The following is an 18,821-nucleotide window of genomic DNA, read 5'->3' as shown; positions in this document are numbered from 1 at the left end:
TGCTTCTGAAGTTAAGTATTTGGTCTGTGTGTTGTTTTTCTGTAGATGCTGGTTTGAAGTTCTCCATTAATTGTACGTTCAACTTTCACATCTAGGAATGGGAGTCTGTTGTCCTCTCAACTTTTGTGAATTTTATGCCTGTCAGGATATTGTCTACAGAATTTCAATGAGCTACATCACACTGCAGCATCCAAGAACTACAAAAAGCAGAAGAAAAATATGCAACATTTTCCAGAAAAATAAACACAATCCGCCGATTCCTCAGAAACAAGTCCAAACAAGCAGACACAAAACTATAGCCACATTACCTTACATCAAAGACATCTCAGAAATGACTTCCAGACTACTCAGACCCCTTGGCATCATGGTAGCCCACAAACCTACCAGCACACTTAAACAATGAGTAATGAACCTAAAGGATCCATTGGATACCACCAGCAAAACTAACGTCATTTACAAGATACCATGCAGAACTGTAAAAAAACACTACATCACACAAACTAGCAGGAAATTTGCCACCAGGATTCATAAACACCAAGTGACCACCAAAAGACATGACCCACTATCACTAGTTTCCATACATACAGACAAAGAAGGACACCACTTTGACTGGGACAACACACACATCCTGGGACAGGCGAAACAAAGACACACACGAGAATTCTTAGAGGCATGGCATTTTAACCAGATCTCCATCACTTCTGTACTTTCTGTACTTATCTAAGCTTTCTAAAGTATGACTTTTTTGAGATTACCATAACGTTTTTTGCTTTTGGATAATCTGAGGATGCTAGATTAGCCTTACTATCCTTTGTCTTTGTGGAGCCATGTCTACATTGTGACTTAGCATCTCACTTTGGAATGCCTCACACCAAATTGTCACTGACTTTCCAGCATGTGGAGTCATAGACTTGTAGAGACATATCAGCATGGAAATAGACCATTCAGTCCAACTCATCTATGCTGACCAGATATCCTAACCTAATCTAGTCCCATTTTCCAGCACTCGGCCAATATCCCTCTAAACCTTCCCTATTCATATATCCATCCAGATGTCTTTTAAATGTTGCAATTGTACCAGCCTCCACCACTTCCTCTGGCAACTCACTCCATACACGTACCACCCTCTGTGGAAAAACTTGCCCTTTAGGTCCCTTTTATACCTTTTCCCCTCTCACCCTAAACCCTGTTGTTCTGGACTCCCCCATCCCAGGGAAAAGACCTTGTCCATTTACCTTATCCATGCCCCTCATGATTTTATAAACTTCTATTACATACTCCTCAGCCTCTGACGCTCCAGGGAAAACAGCCCCAGCCTATTCAGCCTCTCCTTACGGCTCAAATTCTCCAACCCTAGCAACATCCTTGGAAATCTTTTTTTGAACCCTTTCAAGTTTCACAACGTCCTTCTGATAGGAGGGAGACCAGAATTGCACATAATATTCCAAAACGTGTCCGAGCCAATGTCCAGTACAACCGCAACATGACTCCTCAACTCCTATACTCAAAGCTCTGATCAATAAAGGAAAGCATACCAAATGCCGCTTTCACTACCCTATCTACCTGCAACTCCACTTTTAAGCAACTATGAACCTGGACTCCAAGGTCTCTTTGTTCAGCAATGCTCTCCAGCATCTTACCATTAAGTGTATAAGTCCTGTTCTGATTTTACAAAATGCAACACCTCACATTTATCTAAATTAAACTCCATCTGCCACTCTTTGGCCCATTGGCCCATCTGATCAAGATCTTGTTGTACTCAGCGGTAACCTTTTTCACTGTCCACTACACCTCCAATTTTGGTGTCATTGGCAAACTTACTAACTATATCTCCTATGTTCACATCCAAATTATTTATATAAATGACGAAAACCAGTGGACCCAGCACTGATCCTTGTGGCACTGCACTGGTCACAGGCATCTAGTCTGAAAGGCAACCTTCCATCATCACTCTCTGTATTCTACCTTCATGCCAGTCCTGTATCCAAATGGCTAGTTCTCCTTGTATTCCATGTGATCTAACCTTGCTAACTAGTCTACCATGAGGAATCTTGTTGAATGCCTTACTAAGTCCATATAGATCACATCCACCACTCTGTCCTCATTAATTGTCTTTGTTACTTCTTCAAAAAAACTCAATCAAGTTCGTGAGACATGATTTACCACGCACAAAGCCATGTTGACTATCCCTAATCAGTCCTTGCCTTTCCAAATACATGTAAATCCTGTCCCACAAGATTCTTTCCAACAACTTGCCAACCACCGACGTCAGGCTCACCGGTCTATCATTCCCTGGCATCTTCTTAACACCTTTTTTAAATAGTGGCACCACCAGTCTTCCAGCACCGCACCATGTGACTATCGATGTCACAAATATCTCAAGAAGGGGCCGAGCAAATACTTCTCTGACTTCCCATAGAGTTCTAGGGTACAATGAACAGATCCTGGGGATTTATCCATCTTTACCACTTTCTAGATTCATAGAGTCATAGAGATGTACAGCATGGAGACAGACCCTTTGGTCCAACCCATCCACGCCGACCAGATATCCCAATCCAATCTAGTCCCACCTGCCAGCACCCGGCCCATATCCCTCCAAACCCTTCCTATTCATATGCCCATCCAAATGCCTCTTAAATGTTGCAATTGTACCAGCCTCCACCACTTCCTCTGACAGCTCATTCCATACATGTACCACCCTCTGCGTGAAAAAGTTACCCCATAGGTCTCTTTCTCCTCTCACTCTAAACCTATGCCCTCTAGTTCTGGACTCCCCGGCCCTACAGAAAAAACTTTGCCTATTTATCCTATCCATGCCCCTCATAATTTTGTAAACCTCTATAATGTCACCCCTCCGCCTCCGACCCTCCAGGGAAACAGCTCCAGCCTGTTCAGCCTCTCCCTGTAGCTCATATCCTCCAACCCTGGCAACATCCTTGTAAATCTTTTCTGAACCTTTTCAAGTTTCACAACATCTTTCCGATAGGAAGGAGACCAGAATTGCACGCAATATTCCAACAGTGGCCTAACCAATGTCCTGTACAGGCAGCACCTCGCATTTATCTGAATTAAACTCCATCTGACACTTCTCAGCCCATTGGCCCATCTGACATTTTTCAAGGTGTCACCATCTATTTTCCCACATTCTATATCTTCCAGGTCCTTCTCCACAGTAAACACTGATGCAAAATACTTGTTTAGTATCCCCATAGCTCCTATGGTCCCACACAAAGGCTGCCTTGCTGATCTTTGAGGGATCCCATTCCCTCCCTACTTACCCTTCATGTATGTATAGAATCCCTTTTGATTCTCCTTAACTCTATTTGACAAAGCTATCTCATGTCTCCTTTTTGCCCTCCTAATTTCCTTCTTAAGTATATTCCTTCTGCCTTTATACTCTTCTAAGGATTCTCTCGATCTCTGCTGTCTATACATATGCTTCCTTCTTGTTCTTAACCAAACCTTCAAATTCTCTAGTCATCCAGCATTGCCCACACCTACCAGCCTTGACTTTCACCCTAACAGGAATATACTGTCTCTCGACTCTCGTTATCTAATTTTTGAAGGCTTCCCATTTTCCAGCCGTCCCTTTACCTGTGAACATTTGCCCTCAATCAACTTTCTAGTTGACAACCGGAAGCGGCAGGGACAGACCACTATAAACACCGGAGGAAACATCAAAGAAGCACTTCGCAGGAGGCTCCCAAGCACTGATGATGTCGCCTAGCCAGGGGACGAAACGTTTGCAACAAAAACTTCCAGCTCGGTGAACAGAACCACAGCAACGAGCACCCGAGCTACAAATCTTCGCACAAACTTTAAACAAAACTTCTCTTAAAAAGTGTATTGTTTAGATAATTGCTAATTTAAAGAAAGAACTAGATTTCCAGTTAAAACATACATTTTGGGAATCTCACACTCTCCATCTCAAAAAGGTCAGGAAACAATTTTGATCACACAAGTATCCTATTTTTATTTCAGATCTCCATTGTCAAAGAAAATTGTTCAATGATTCTACTAGCACCCAAGTTTTATCCTCCTAATAATCCATCTCCAAAATCAGCAAACGCTTGTTTCTCTGTATGCAAAGTCATTCCCTAAAGCATAATCACAAACTTGCCAATGTGTATTTTAGCAACTTCAGCCTTTGGTGGCTAATCAATTAGTGAGCTTAGTGTACCTCTCTGAGACAATATTGTGGGTCATAGTCACAGTGGGATGCTAACTGTAAATTACAGTCAGAACACATCTGTTGATGAATCAGCCCCCTGCCTGTTCAGGACACACAGTCATTTATAATGTAGGCATTTCCTTCAAGTCTGAATTGACTTCCTCATTGACAAAACAATATTCAAGAGTGAGCAGTTCCCAGCTTTCCCGCTATCCTTATATTCACTTCTTTTGGAATTATTTGCTTAACTTTGCTTGTGAAGCTATTATAAATTCTGTTTCCAACATTTAAGTAAAAACAAAGTACTGGAGATATGCAACAGGTCAGACAGCATCTATTGGAGAGAGAAGGTTAACTCTTTAAGTCAAAAGAATCATGTTGGATTCAACATGTTCACTCTGTTTCCCTATCCACAGATCCTGCCAGACTGGCTGAGTTTGTCCAATATTTACTGTTTCTACTTCCAATACTGTTTCTGACAGGACTTTCCATGTCCTTACAGCCCTGCCCATTAAAAATTCACACATCGGTCTCTTTGTGATAATTTCATATCCTCAAATTACTAACCACAGGAAGCAGATTTCAAACTATGTCAAAACCTTTTGTAATTCTGAACACCTCTGTCAGAGCTATTTTAAAGTGCAACATGTGCAGGAGAACTAAAATCCTTAAAACTGAAACTGCAGGAGAAAGCCGTATCAGAACAATTTTATTTTTAAAAAGTTGTAGTTTCATTATAATTTTCCACTTTTTAAAAAAATGTTGCTTCTGTCCAGTTAGGAGTATATGATTAAACATCTTCAAAAATGTTCAAGCAGAAAATTTTTGACACATTGCATTTATACCAATATGGAGCATAAGCAGTCGCCTCTATGGGTATATGTAGTGGGAAAAGGGAAACACCTGGGTAAAATTGTGCCTTGTTTTATTTTATATAACTGTTACTGACACCAACCCTCCCAGATTTATTCATTGAATTTTAAATTTCACCTGCTGACATACTGGGGATTTGAATCCATATCTCTAAGGTGTGGGTTTTTGGACCTGTAATTCAATGACATTACCTCTATATCACCATCTCCCCCTAAAATTGTGTCTTTGATCTTAGTATTAAATTTTTTTCACCTGAATAAATTAAAGCCTTTGTTTGGGATTTTTTTTTTACAAATTGAACACCTAATTTTCATTGTAATATCACAAGACAATTTCCACCATGTAAATATCCAGTGTTTGAATGATAAGATTGCTATCTAACAGTCACCCTTTAATATACCATCCAACGTCCCTGCCATTGTCTCAGTATATTTCTAGCTTTATGACCTTGCAGGACTAGTTACCACATCCATTGCCACAGTAGCTGATGTATGTCACTGATATTTCCCAGTAAAACCCCTGAAAACGAGGAAAGCTGATGCTGTTCTGATTTAAACTCAACTCACCCTCCATTAGTACAAGCTGGAAAATCTGTTCAAAAATGTTTTGTTTTAAAAGTAGCAGGAGTAAAGGAAAACACAGATATCAAATCTGTCCATCTGTTCTGAAACTTGAACTCCTATTTTAAGATCCACATTTGTGGTTCTGTAGATTCAGTAATAGTCAAGACACTAGGCAGGAGCACTTCCAAGACAGATGCATCAGTGCAGCTGACATATTCAACAATGGTGAAAAGGAGAAGTGACTGAGTGTTATGAAGAAAAACACCTCAAATTGAAACTCAAGAAGAAAGTGTATGAGTGATTGTCTGTGCTGAACATAATCCCTTCAAAGAGGTGTCTGCTGTCAGGATTGGATTTTTGTCCTGCGACATTCTTTTGGAAATTTGATTTTCTATAAACAACATAAAACAAGAATGCAAGTCTGCAATGAAGTGATTAGGTAAGAGGCTTCAGATTCTTTCCATCAGTGACTTGACCAGGAATCGTATGCACTCTTACCACCTGTCATTGTCATGAGTGGAAAAGAATTACACTTTAATTCTCAAACCCTTTCAGATGTTTTATGAAGACCTTCACACTCTCCAGGAATGTCATTCACACTCTCCAAGAATTCCAACTCAGAGGCAGGGGCAGTACTCACTGCAACACAAGACTTCCCCTAACACTTTGTAACTTTGTAAATTGTTCATTAATCTGAGTTTAAGTCCTTTACTGGGTTGACTTATGCTGAAGTGATAGTTTTAGGGCAGTCATTGACAATATAGAGCCACTACTATATAAAACAGAAGCACTGGCATTAACACAATTTCTCTGCTAGAATGGTGGACAAGTAACAAATGACAGGCTGGCAAGGCAGCCATGCGACTTGAGGGATATTAACCTTATATCCAATGAAAGAGGATAGCACCAAAAGGATATAGTGTGGGCAGAAGCCATGAGACAAAAAAAAAACATGGAGCGCTTTGTGAGCACAAAAACCTAAAGTTATTCAAGCAGGAAAATCTGTCAAAGGAATGATTTCATGATAAGGATTTCTGAAAGTAAGAAACATGCTTAATACAATTTGCAGTATCTTCATAATGGATTCCCTTTGACTATGATGCGTTGATGGTAATACTGGACAAGTCAGATTCCAGACTGAAACATAGCTTGATAGACCTTTATGTTTGAAATTTGGTTACTGTGATGATATGTCACTGAACATATTCACAAGATGCTGCCACTGTTAATAAAAAGAACATTCTTTTTATTCTATAATAAACCAAAGCTATATCTGGAAAACAATTTAGTACACTCTTATTTAAAATGGTAAAAAGGAAGATTCAATCCTTTTTCCCAGCAATATCCTATACAGGCACACGACACCAGTGAAGTGTCAATCTTATCTTTGCTTTAAAACTTTTTACTCAACCAACAAGGTTGCAAGCAGTTCCTTCCGATAACTTCCTGTCCCTTCACCGGATGTGTCCCCGAGTCTCACAGGTGCAAGACTAACTCATTGACTTTTCTCACTTAATTCTAAGAAAAAAATCAAAAGGACTGATAAAACAGCTTTAGATTTCTTTTCACCGGTATGGCCGGATCAGTACCACAACTAAAAACTGCCCTTCTGTTAGTATGAATCTTTTCTTCTGACTTGCAACATGCTTCTCTCCAACTGGACTTATTTCTGCCTCTGCCTCTGCCTCTGGCTCTCTCTCTTTCTCTTGGTCATAAAAGTTCAAGTCAACAATAAGCAGTAATAATTTCACCAGAGAGTTTCTTGAGTCATTTAGCTTAAGTCACATGATTTCTGTCTCTATCTCACTGTTCAAAATAACTTTGACCTTCACAGCACTGAAAATCAAAAATCCATTTACATCAACTTTAGAATTCAAGCTTCCAAATAAAAATAATAATATATTACAAGCCTTCAGCACAGTTAGTGATATTTTTCCTGTGATCAATGTGGATAACGGAAATGGAATGAATTTACTCTATTCACCTGAATGAAACTTCCTCCTTAAGAAATTATATTACAAATTCAAGCTGGTGGATAGGAGTCCACTGACTTCAACATCTGTGTTCATGAATATTGTCTCAGCATATGAACCATCTGCCCAGCATTGAGAGTTTGTAACTTGCCCTGGCTCCTCTCTGGACCTTCAAACTTGAGATTCCTCACATCTCATCCTCTTCATACTTGAGATCATTCTTCCAATGAATGCTTACTTTTGGACAGCAGTTGCAACCACAGCTGAAGGCAATATCTAGGGGTCATGTGTTTTCTAAGGCCTTGGGAAAATTGCTTTAGACCCTGTGTTAAACAATCCCAGTACATGCCTAATATTTCATTAAGCTGTCAACTCTTCCAGACATTGAAGGTAATGTATCAATTATTACTTTCTCAATGTCCTCAATGTTATTTCAATGCCATTTATTGTACTCTAAGTGGCACATTAACCAAAATAAATTGGCAGCATAAACCTATTTTGCAAAAGCACGAGCAGTCACAAATAAAATAAAAATCCTTCAGAAATGGGATCTAATATATCCAAAAGCTATGATGATCTGCAGTGATTCTGAACAAAGAAAGATGATTCATTTCTACTGTGTGAGCATTTGCATAAATATTGCAGAACTTTTTCAAAATCAAATTCCAGAATAACATTCATGACTTACTATACAAAGATCAGTTCCACAGTTAGCAGAATAAACGCTGAGTTAGCTGTGATGGGATTTTTGTTAATTCCCAGTCTCAGATATTTGCTTTTATCCTATTCAAAGGGAAAGTGATTGAGCATAGTGCAGGCCATGTTCGCGAGCAACAAACAGCTGCATGCAGTATACAGTAACAGATCAGGAAATTGTGTGGGACTGCTTTTTTTTTGCGAAATAAGGCACATCAAGCTGTTCTAAAAGCACAGGAAATAATTTTGTAAGTTCCTTCAGAAACACTGCAAACTATAAAAATATAGGTTTTGCCAAAATAAATACAGTGTAATTCATACATATTGTAAAAAATATATATCAGGCTTTACCATCAGCTGTGAGTCCTTGTTTATCAAGTCTGTTTTCCAATTTTTTCAAATACTGCAGCTGAGAAAACACCTCAGCTTTCTGAAATGCATATTCTTTAGACTTTCTAAATGGCCCAGTTGATTATTTTGTTGCCTACTCAGGATTGTATTCTATTTACCAGGATATGACTAGTGGGGTTCCCCTGGGCTCCAAACCAGGGGCCTCATCCACAGGATTAGGTGGAGGAATAAAATGTTATATCTGTAAGTGTACTGATGATAATAAGTCAGATTGCACAGTCAGAAAGACAAAATGTGGGGAATTTTGAAATCGTCCTCTTTGGGCATAAAGAGGCAAGATTTTCCAGCTGGTAGTAACTCTAGAAAAATTATATTTGGAGATCCAAATATAGAAATAAATAAGGCTTGTACTGATCACTGTGAAAGGAAGACCATGAGACATTTGGCCTATCGAGTCTGCTCTGTCATTCAATGAGATCATGGCTAATTGGATAATCTTTAATTCCTCTTCCCTGTCTATTCCCGTAATCCTGATTCCTTTACTGGTTAGAAATCTGTTTAGATTAAAGATTAAATTCCCTACAGGGCAGAAACAGGCCCTTCGGCCCAACCAGTCTGCACTGACCCTCTGAAGAGTAACCCTCCCTGACCCATTTCCCTCTGACTAATGCACCTAGCACTATGGGCAATTTACCTAGCCTGTACATCTTTGGACTGTTGGAGGAAACCGGAGCAAACCCACACAGACACTGGGAGAATGTGCAAACTCTACACAGACACTCACCCAAGGCTGGAATTGATCTTGGGACCCTGGTGCTGTGAGGCAGCAGTGCTAACTTCTGAGCCAGTGTGCCACCCCATTGATCTTAGCTTTGATTATACTTAGTCACCCATCCTTGTCAGCCCTCTATGGTAAAGGATTCCACCTTCACCACCCTCAGAGAGAGTCATCACGATGTGTAATAATTCATGCAGGAAATGCAGCTGCCATTGTTATCTAGCCCCAGCTCCCACAGCACTATGGGGTCATGACTGGATCACAGGTTTTATGTTGATTAAAGGATTAGTATTGGTCAGGACACCTGGCTGTTGTTTTGCAAAGTAATGCCATGGGATATTTTATATCTCCCAGAGTAAGCAGATGGGACTTTGTTTACTGTTTCAACCAAAAGATGGCACCTTCAACACTGCGGCACTCCCTTGGCCCTGCAGGTAAGTGTCAGCCTTGATTCTTACTCTAGTCCTGGAATGTAAATTGAACCTAGAATTCAGTAACTTTGAAAATGCTACTAACAGAGCCATAGCTCAAAGAAAATCACTGGAAGCAGATGGACAGGAGCAATTTTTAAAAAAGAAATCTAATGGAATGATTCACATTTATCCAAACTGGTCAGAATCAAAAAAGGTGAAAATTAAGTTACGTTCGGATTAGTGCAGTTAGCTCTGACGCTGAACCAGAGGTAGGATATATTGACCTTGGAGGAAGATTGATACCGAATCATCAGCTTAATTCTGAGCATGAGAGGATTAAAAGTGGAGGTGGGTTGCGTAGATTAGGGCTTGTCTTTGCTGGAGTATATGAGAGTGATCTAACTGAGACAGTAAATGGAGTTAAACTATTTCCTCTGGCAACAAGTTCAGCACAGGGAGAGTAACCTTAAAATTAAAACTGGGCTGTTTTGGAGTGATATCAAGAAACACTTTGCTATACAAAGTGAAAATCTGGAGCCTTTCTTCCACAAAAAGCTGATGAGTCACAGTCAGTTGAAAATTTAAAAACTGATTTTTGTCAGGCAAAAGTAAGAATTGTTTCTAACTAAATATTGGGAAGACCAAAGTCTTTCATCACGCGCCCCCCTCTCAGCGCCCCCACCTCCCGTGTCCATCACAACCTCTACTCCTTAGCAACTATTCCAGCCTCTCAGCATGGAACTGCTTAAGGTTGAACCAAACTGTTTGTAGCCTTGACCTGCAGATGAACTCTTGACTATATATTTGCACCATATGTAACATGGCCTGTTTGCACCTCTATAACAATGTCCAACTCCAGCCTTACCTTAACTCACCAGCTGTTGGAATTGCCATACATTCCTTTGATGCCACTAGATCTGAATATTCCAACTTACCCATGCAGAGCTTCCATCTCCCTGAAAGCCATCTGAAACTGTGCTTGTGATCAACATTGACTCCCTGGACACAACCTACGTTCAGGACGCCAACCACGCCCTCCGCCTCCTCCTAGACTTTTGTTTCCCTGACCCCTAGTGCCTTATCTTCACCTTGGACATCCAGTCCCTGTACACATCTATCTGCCATGACAAAGACATCCAAGCTCTCCATTTCTTCCTCTCACACCAATCCACTGACACTCTCATCCACCTGGCTGAACTGGTCCTCACCCTCAACAACTTCTCCTTCCAATCCTCCCACTTCCTCCAGACCAAAGGGGTAGCCATGGGCACCCGCATGGGCCCCAGCTCTGCCTGCCTCTTTGTCAGGTATGTGGAACAATCCATCTTCCACAGCTACACTGGCACCATTCCCCACCTTTTCCTCCACTACATCAATGACAGTATCGGCACTAACTCATGCCCTCACAAGGAGGTTCAGCAGTTCATCAACTTCATCAACACCTACCACTCTGACCTCAAGTTCACTTGAACCATCTCAGACACCTCCTTCCCCTTTCTAGACCACTCGATCTCCATTTCTGGCAACCAACTCAACACTGACATCCAATACAAATCTACCGACTCCGACTACACCAGCTCCCACCCTGCCTCCTGTAAAATGCTATCCCTTAATTCCAATTCCTCTGACTCTACCAAATCTGCTCCTTGGAGACCCAATTTCACCACAGAACACACCAGATAGCCTTCTTCTTCAAAGACCATAATTTCCCCTCCTACGTGATCAAAAGTGCCGTCCAGTGCATCTCCTCTACTTCCCGCATCTCCGCCCTTGAACCCCACCCCTCCAATCACAAGAAGGACAGAACCCTCCTGGTCTTCACCTTCCATGCCACCAACCTTCAGATACAACACATCATCCTCTGCCATTTCCGCCACCTAAGAACAGACCCCCCCATCAAATATATATTTCCCTCCCCAACTCATCTACATTTCGAGGAGACCATTCCCTCCACAACTCTCTTGTCAGGTCCATGCACCCCCACCAACCCACCCTCCCCTCCTGGCACCTTGCTCTGCCATTGCAATACGTGCAAAACCTGCGCCCACACCTCCCACCCTCGCCTCCCAATGTCCCCAAGGATCCTTCCACTTCCAACAGAAATTTACCAGTACTTCCATACACATCATCTACAGCATCTATTGTTTCCAATGTGGTCTCCTCTACATTGGGGAGACATGATGCTAACTTGCAGATAGTTTCAGAGAACATCTCTGGGACACCCGCACTGACAACCCCATCGCCCCGTGGCTGAACACTTTAACTCCCCCTCCCACTCCACCAAAGACGTGCAGGTCCTGGGCCTCCTCTATTGCCAAAACCTAACCACCCAATACCTGGAGGAAGAACGCCTCATCTTCCGCCTTGGGACCCTCCAACCACACAGGATCAATGTGGATTTCACCAGTTTCCTCACTTCCCATCCTCCCCACCTTCTCCCAGTCCCAACTTTCCAACTCGGCAGCACCCTCTTGAACAGTCCTACGTGTCTACCTTCCTTCCCACCTATCTGCTCCACCCTCCTCTCTGACCTATCGCCTTCACCCCCACCTTCATCTATCTACCGTTTTCTCAGTTACCTTCCCCCCAGTCCCTCCCCCTCCCAATTATCTCTCAGCCTCCACGGCCCACAAGCCTCATTCCTGATGAAGGGCTTATGCCCGAAACTTCGATTCTCCTGCTCCTCGGATGCTGCCTGACTGGCTGTGCTTTTCCAGCACAACACTCTTTGACTCCATGGAGTTATATTTAATATTCTTTTCAAAGCTCTTCTGCCACTCCCACCCATCTCACCAGTCTTTCTTATCTCCCTAGTATTAATACTCCTCTGATTCTTGATTCTAAGTGATCCCAGATTTTAAATGTAGTGGTGAATGTTCTTCATTTTGGGGATGATGTCTACTCAGGGTCATGAGCTTTTTCTGTAGGTCTTCATAGAGTCATAGAGATGTACAGCATGGAAACAGACCCTTCGGTCCAACCCGTCCATGCCGACCAGATATCCCAACCCAATCTAGTCCCTCCTGCTAGCACTTCATCTGACAGGACAGGATGATTTTCCACCCAGAGATCTTTGGCTACTTAGGACACGTTGTTCCATGAGGTAGTCAGATCTGGAGTACAGGATTTCTTTACTGTTCTTTACTTCTCTGCCATTGCTCTGCCTCAAAATTAAGGTGCTGTGATCAATGCTTTACATAGCTCAATGGGCAAGTTGATGCCATTTTGGGTAATTGTGACAAGCTTCCTCACAGTCATTACTGTCAGGACTATCTGAGAGTTGAGAAAACAGGATCTGGTTATAGGAAGATACTTTTCTGCCATCCAGAAAGGGCCAGGTCCATCAAAATGGATTTTGCAGCTTTTTTTTTATGAATGCTTGTGTATCTGGCTTTAAGCAAACAGTGGCATTTATTCAATAGTCCTCTGGTTGAATCTGAAGGATGCAGCAGAAGCATTAATGATGCAAATAACATCCCTTATGTTTTGCTGAGCATCTTCTGAACTCCCAATCTCTACCACCTAAAAGGACCAGGGCAGCAGACACATGGGAACACTACTGCAGGCAGGTTTCCCTTCAAGTCATATTCACACTTCGCTGACTTGGAAGTCGCCATTTCTTCACTGTCCCTGAGTCAAATTTCTGGAACTCCCTCCCAAGCAGTATTCTGGATGTTCCTACACACCAAGGATGGCAACAGTTCAAAAATACAACCCACCTTCTCCAGGGCAGTTGGGGATGGACAATAAACGCTGACCTAGCCAGTGATGCCTGTACCCCTTGAATGGATAAAACAAAATGACCCACCGCCCAGATCTCACTGCAATATAGGAGCATGTTTTCTTCAACACAATCTTGCAATTGCTTTGTGATGATATGACTCATCGCTGGCTTCATTGTCTATTTAGCTGCCTGGGTGCTAAGCTCAGGAATTCCCTCCCAAAGTCTTTCCTCTCACACTTTTTCTTTCTTTAAGACATTTCTCAAAATCCAACTCTTTGACCAATTACTAATACTGTACATTTTTAAGTCACTTTGTGTTAAATGTTCTTTGACAATGATCCTGTTAAAAGCTCTGGGAAGTTTTACTACATTAAATACAGTATGTTATTACAAGCTGTTGCTGTTACTGGCGTTTACGCTCCAAATGGTCTCTTACATGATTTTTCAGATAATTCTGCCAGCAAATTATTCTTCCACATATGCTTATCTGGGATCCACTCAAATGCATCCATGCTATTCACCTCAACTAATCCTTGTGGTAGTAATTTCCACATTCCTACTCCATATTATTTACTGTCTTGTATACTAGTAACAATGGCATTAATTGTACTAACAATCTATCTTTTTAAAAAATCAACAATATGTCAAGGGGCTCTCACTTTATATGTGGCTTTCACTGACAAGGAAGAGGAAAGCAAGATAGAAGAGATTTTAAAAGCTTTGAAAACACACTTTGGATCCCATATTAACATTATTTATGGACAGTATGTGTTTAACATCAGAGCTTACGGGAGAGGGAAAGACTATTGATCAGTATATGGCCACACTGCTAGATCTAACTGAATTGTGAATTTGGACATGAAAGATGATCTCATCAGCGTAGGATTATCTTACTGTAAGAGGGATTCTACACTCCTGAGAAAGGAGTGATCTATTCTCAAGAAAACTATCAAAACATGCAGAACCTCTGAAATAGTCAACCAAAAGCTCGACGCTGATTAATGTGACAGTAAATATTTGCATCACTCTGAAAGACATTCCAGGCTGAACAAGAACAACAAATCGAAAAAATAGTAAGAAATATTTACAGAAAAGCCAGCAGAAAGTCAAAGGCCAGAGGGTGGGATATAAATACTGGGGAAGACATCATAGAAAGAAAAGGAGAGTAAGCCCAACATGGATAATGCAATGCTCTAATGACTGAGGCTGAATTACTTTGCTTGCAAGTGTTTAGCTAGAAAGAAGCAGAGCAAGTCTAGAAATATGGCTATTGGGGAAATGCCAGCTGATGATTCAGATATATATTTTCACACATTCCCATTTGGAACACAGTTTATAATTGCACCTTCTCATTCCCTGGGAGCATGTATCAGCACAGATACCTGATCCCACTGATACTGCGAATTATGGCATAGGACGGACTTTTTATTTTCAGTCATTCGTTCATGCAATGTAACTGGTTGTGCCACACCTAACCTGGGAATATTTGATGCTCACTATGGAGGTCTGACTTTCTAATCCCACACACGGCCTTGCCAGAGCCAGCTGCTCATGATTTCCCCTCCTGTCATTTGACGGTCCCTATTGGAATGAGTACAAAGAGTCTTAACCCTGGGGCAACATAAAAGAAGTGTTCTGTTCCGCTGCGTTCGTCAAGGGGTTTAACTGGGAGCCAATATCAATTGTCGAGAACAGGATGAGGGTAAATCGAGCTCAGTGTGAATTGCAACATGATCAGCTTATTTCCAGATGACTACAATAAAATTCATCACCCACATGATTAATGAACACGTCAGTTAAGAAGTTCCAATTTTCTCGGCATTGCAGGTACAGAATGCACATCACTGTTTCTGATTGCATCTGATTCTATCAAGTGCTTGTATCAGCCACAGTACATGTTGAAATATTGGCTCAGGTCGCAGTGAGGCACAAAGACTGACTGCTCAGACTTCCCGCATGAATAGTTCCATACCTCAGTTACATTGTTGGAAAAATGGTTCCTCAAATGACACCCTTGAGAAGGAATGCAGTAGGGCAGCACTTTAATTGTACCTGGAGGCAAGCTTCAAATAATCAGGAACATAAGAGAGCTATAAATACTTCACTGAGTAAACAAAAAAGATGAAGCAAAAAGATAGAGATGAATCCCTCTGGCAGGAATGGACAGAGAGGGAGTGCAGACCTTAGCCTTATCCTCATCTCACTGGGGCAGGGGCAGCAGTTCCAGGCTGTATCTGCATTTGGTGAGTTGAAATAATAATGCTTACTTCATACAATTAATGTGTCAAATTTGATGCAAAAGTTAATTAATTAACACGGAACAAAATTCAGAGATCTCTTCTGTTATTTTCTCTGGCTTGAATGCCCTTTTGGACTGGAAGCAAATGAAGTTTTTCTGAGGTTTTAATGGATCTACCCTTTAGTTCGGAGCAGTAACCATGTTCATTTTGTGCTCATTATTGGCACCACTTTGTCAATCCTGGTGTTATTTTGAAGTTGTTCAATGCATTTGATACCCAAGAAAACTGAGCTAAATAGATGGTGATGGGCAGCCTCACTTTTCAGCTTTGCTAGTCTCAGCGAAGCCTGTAATTCCCCACATTAACAAATCACAGCCACAAGTGTGGCAGGATCTGGTGCAGAATGTACAAGAAGCATGAAGTGGAGCTGCCAGTTTCAGAATGCTGCTATAGAACAACCAATGACACTGATAGCTTGCATAAAACTGCTCAACGTTTCCCAATCAAGTACATTAATTGACAAAAGACAAATGCTCGGAGTACAGCTTGAATTCTTTTCAAAGATAAGTTCTACTTACGCACAAAATGATTTCTCTTCAACTTTCAATAAGACCAAACGACTGCAGCATGCAACCCGTCTGAGATGAAAGAGGAACTTGGTGTTGAATAACTATGCAGTATGGTAAACAGAAAAAAGGAGGAAGTAATGAGAGTAATATCTAGAAATGTATTTTAAAATTATTACTGTTTTTCTTTGTTACTAGGTTGCATTGCCCGGCATAGCCACTTAATTTTATTGAAGTAGTGGCTATCTATTAATTTACAACAGTACTAAAAATATGAAATGCATTTGACTATTGACCAAGGAAACATTTTGTTGTATACCACTAAAGTTGTAATAAACTTCCAACAGGACAAGTCTAAATATTCCTGTTAGAGGTCCCATCATTAGCTAGAGATTATGTACCATTGAGTCATAGAGTCGTAGAGATGTACAGCATGGAAACAGACCCTTCGGTCCAACCCGTCCATGTCGACCAGATATCCCAACCCAATCTAGTCCCACCTGCCAGCACCTGGCCCATATCCCTCCAAACCCTTCCTATTCATATACCCATCCAAATGCCTCTTAAATGTTGCAATTGTACCAGCTTCCACCACATCCTCTGGCAGCTCATTCCATACACGTACCACCCTCTGCGTGAAAACGTTGCCCCTTAGGTCTCTTTTATATCTTTCTCCTCACACCCTAAATCTATGCCCTCTAGTTCTGGCCAACCCCAGGGAAAAGACTTTGCCTATTTATCCTATCCATGCCCCTCATAATTTTGTAAACCTCTATAAGGTCACCCCCTCAGCCTCCGACCCTCCAGGGAAAATAGTCCCAGCCTGTTCAGCCTCTCCCTGTAGCTCAGATCCTCCAACCCTGGCAACATCCTTGTAAATCATTTCTGAACCCTTTCAAGTTTCACAACATCTTTCCGATAGGAAGGGGACCAGAATTGCACGCAATATTCCAACAGTGGCTTCACCAATGTCCTGTACAGCCGCAACATGACCTCCCAACTCCTGTACTCAATACTCTGACCAATAAAGGAAAGCATACCAAACGCCTTCTTCACCATCCTATCTACCTGCGACTCCACTTTCAAGGAGCTATGAACCTGCACTCCAAGGTCTCTTTCTTCAGCAACACTCCCTAGGACCTTACCATTAAGTGTATATGTCCTGCTAAGATTTGCTTTCCCAAAATGCAGCACCTCGCATTTATCTGAATTAAACTCCATCTGCCACTTCTCAGCCCATTGGCCCATCTGGTTCAGATCCTGTTGTAATATGAGGTAACCCTCTTCGCTGTCCACTACACCTCCAATTTTGGTGTCATCTGCAAACTTACTAACTGTACCTCTTATGCTCGCATCCAAATCATTTATGTAAATGACAAAAGGTAGAGGGCCCAGCACCGACCCTTATGGCACTCCACTGGTCACAGGCCTCCAGTCTGAAAAACAACCCTCCACCACCACCCTTTGTCTTCTACCTTTGAGCCAGTTCTGTATCCAAATGGCTAGTTCTCCCTGCATTCAGCGGAATCTAACCTTGCTAATCAGTCTCCCATGGGGAACCTTGTCGAACGCCTTGCTGAAGTCCATGTAGATCACATCAACTGCTCTGCCCTCATCAATCTTCTTTGTTACTTCATCAAAAAACTCAATCAAGTTTGTGAGACATGATTTCCCACGCACAAAGCCATGTTGACTATCCCGAATCATTCCTTGCCTTTCCAAATATATGTACATCCTGTCCCTCAGGATTCCCTCCAACAACTTGCCCACCACCGAGGTCAGGCTCACCGGTCTATAGTTCCCTGGCTAGTCTTTACCGCCCTTCTTAAACAGTGGCAACACATTTGCCAACCTCCAGTCTCCCAGCATTTCACCTGTGACTATCGATGATACAAATATCTCAGTAAGAGGCCCAGCAATCACTTCTCTAGCTTCCCACAGAGTTCTCGGGTACACCTGATCAAGTCCTGGGGATTTATCCACCTTCAACCGTTTCAAGACATCCACCACTTTCTCCTCTGTAATCTGGACATTTTGCAAGATGTCACCATCTATTTCCCTACAGTCTATATCTTCCATATCCTTTTCCACAGTAAATACTGATGCAAAATATTCATTTAGTATCTCCCCCATTTTCTGTGGCTCCACACAAAGGCTGCCTTGCTGATCTTTGAGGGGCCGTATTCTCTCCCTAATTACCCTTTTGTCCTTAATATATTTGTAAAGACCCTTTGGATTCCCCTTAATTCTATTTGCCAAAGCTATCTCATGTTCCCGTTTTGCCCTCCTGATTTCCCTCTTAAGTATACTCCTACTTCCTTTATACTCTAAGGATTCACTCGATCTATCCTGTCTATACCTGACATACTTTTTCTTAACCAAACCCTCAATTTCTTTAGTCATCCAGCATTCCCTATACCTACCAGCCTTCCCTTTCACCCTGACAGGAATATACTTTCTCTGGATTCTTGCT

The 18,821-nt window shown here is 41.7% G+C and overlaps 1 protein-coding gene across 3 annotated transcripts in view; it reads right to left on the bottom strand.

The window, feature by feature from the left end:
- Positions 1–18,821, bottom strand: part of LOC122541005 (SHC-transforming protein 1-like) — a 142,298-nt gene that overhangs the window by 118,017 nt on the left and 5,460 nt on the right. The window contains exon 2 of one of the 3 annotated variants that reach the window (XM_043677433.1): positions 16,361–16,452. The gene's annotated coding sequence lies outside the window, so the exon portion shown is untranslated. Of the gene's footprint in view, positions 1–16,360; positions 16,453–18,821 lie in introns of those variants that run through there. The other 2 variants (XM_043677430.1, XM_043677432.1) reach the window with 2 other exon arrangements.

This window comes from Chiloscyllium plagiosum, chromosome 36 (assembly GCF_004010195.1).
Source record: "Chiloscyllium plagiosum isolate BGI_BamShark_2017 chromosome 36, ASM401019v2, whole genome shotgun sequence".
NCBI classification, from domain to species: Eukaryota; Metazoa; Chordata; class Chondrichthyes; order Orectolobiformes; family Hemiscylliidae; genus Chiloscyllium; species Chiloscyllium plagiosum.
The sequence above is the reverse complement of the archived record's forward strand: the minus strand, read 5'-3'. Positions and strand labels throughout refer to the sequence as shown.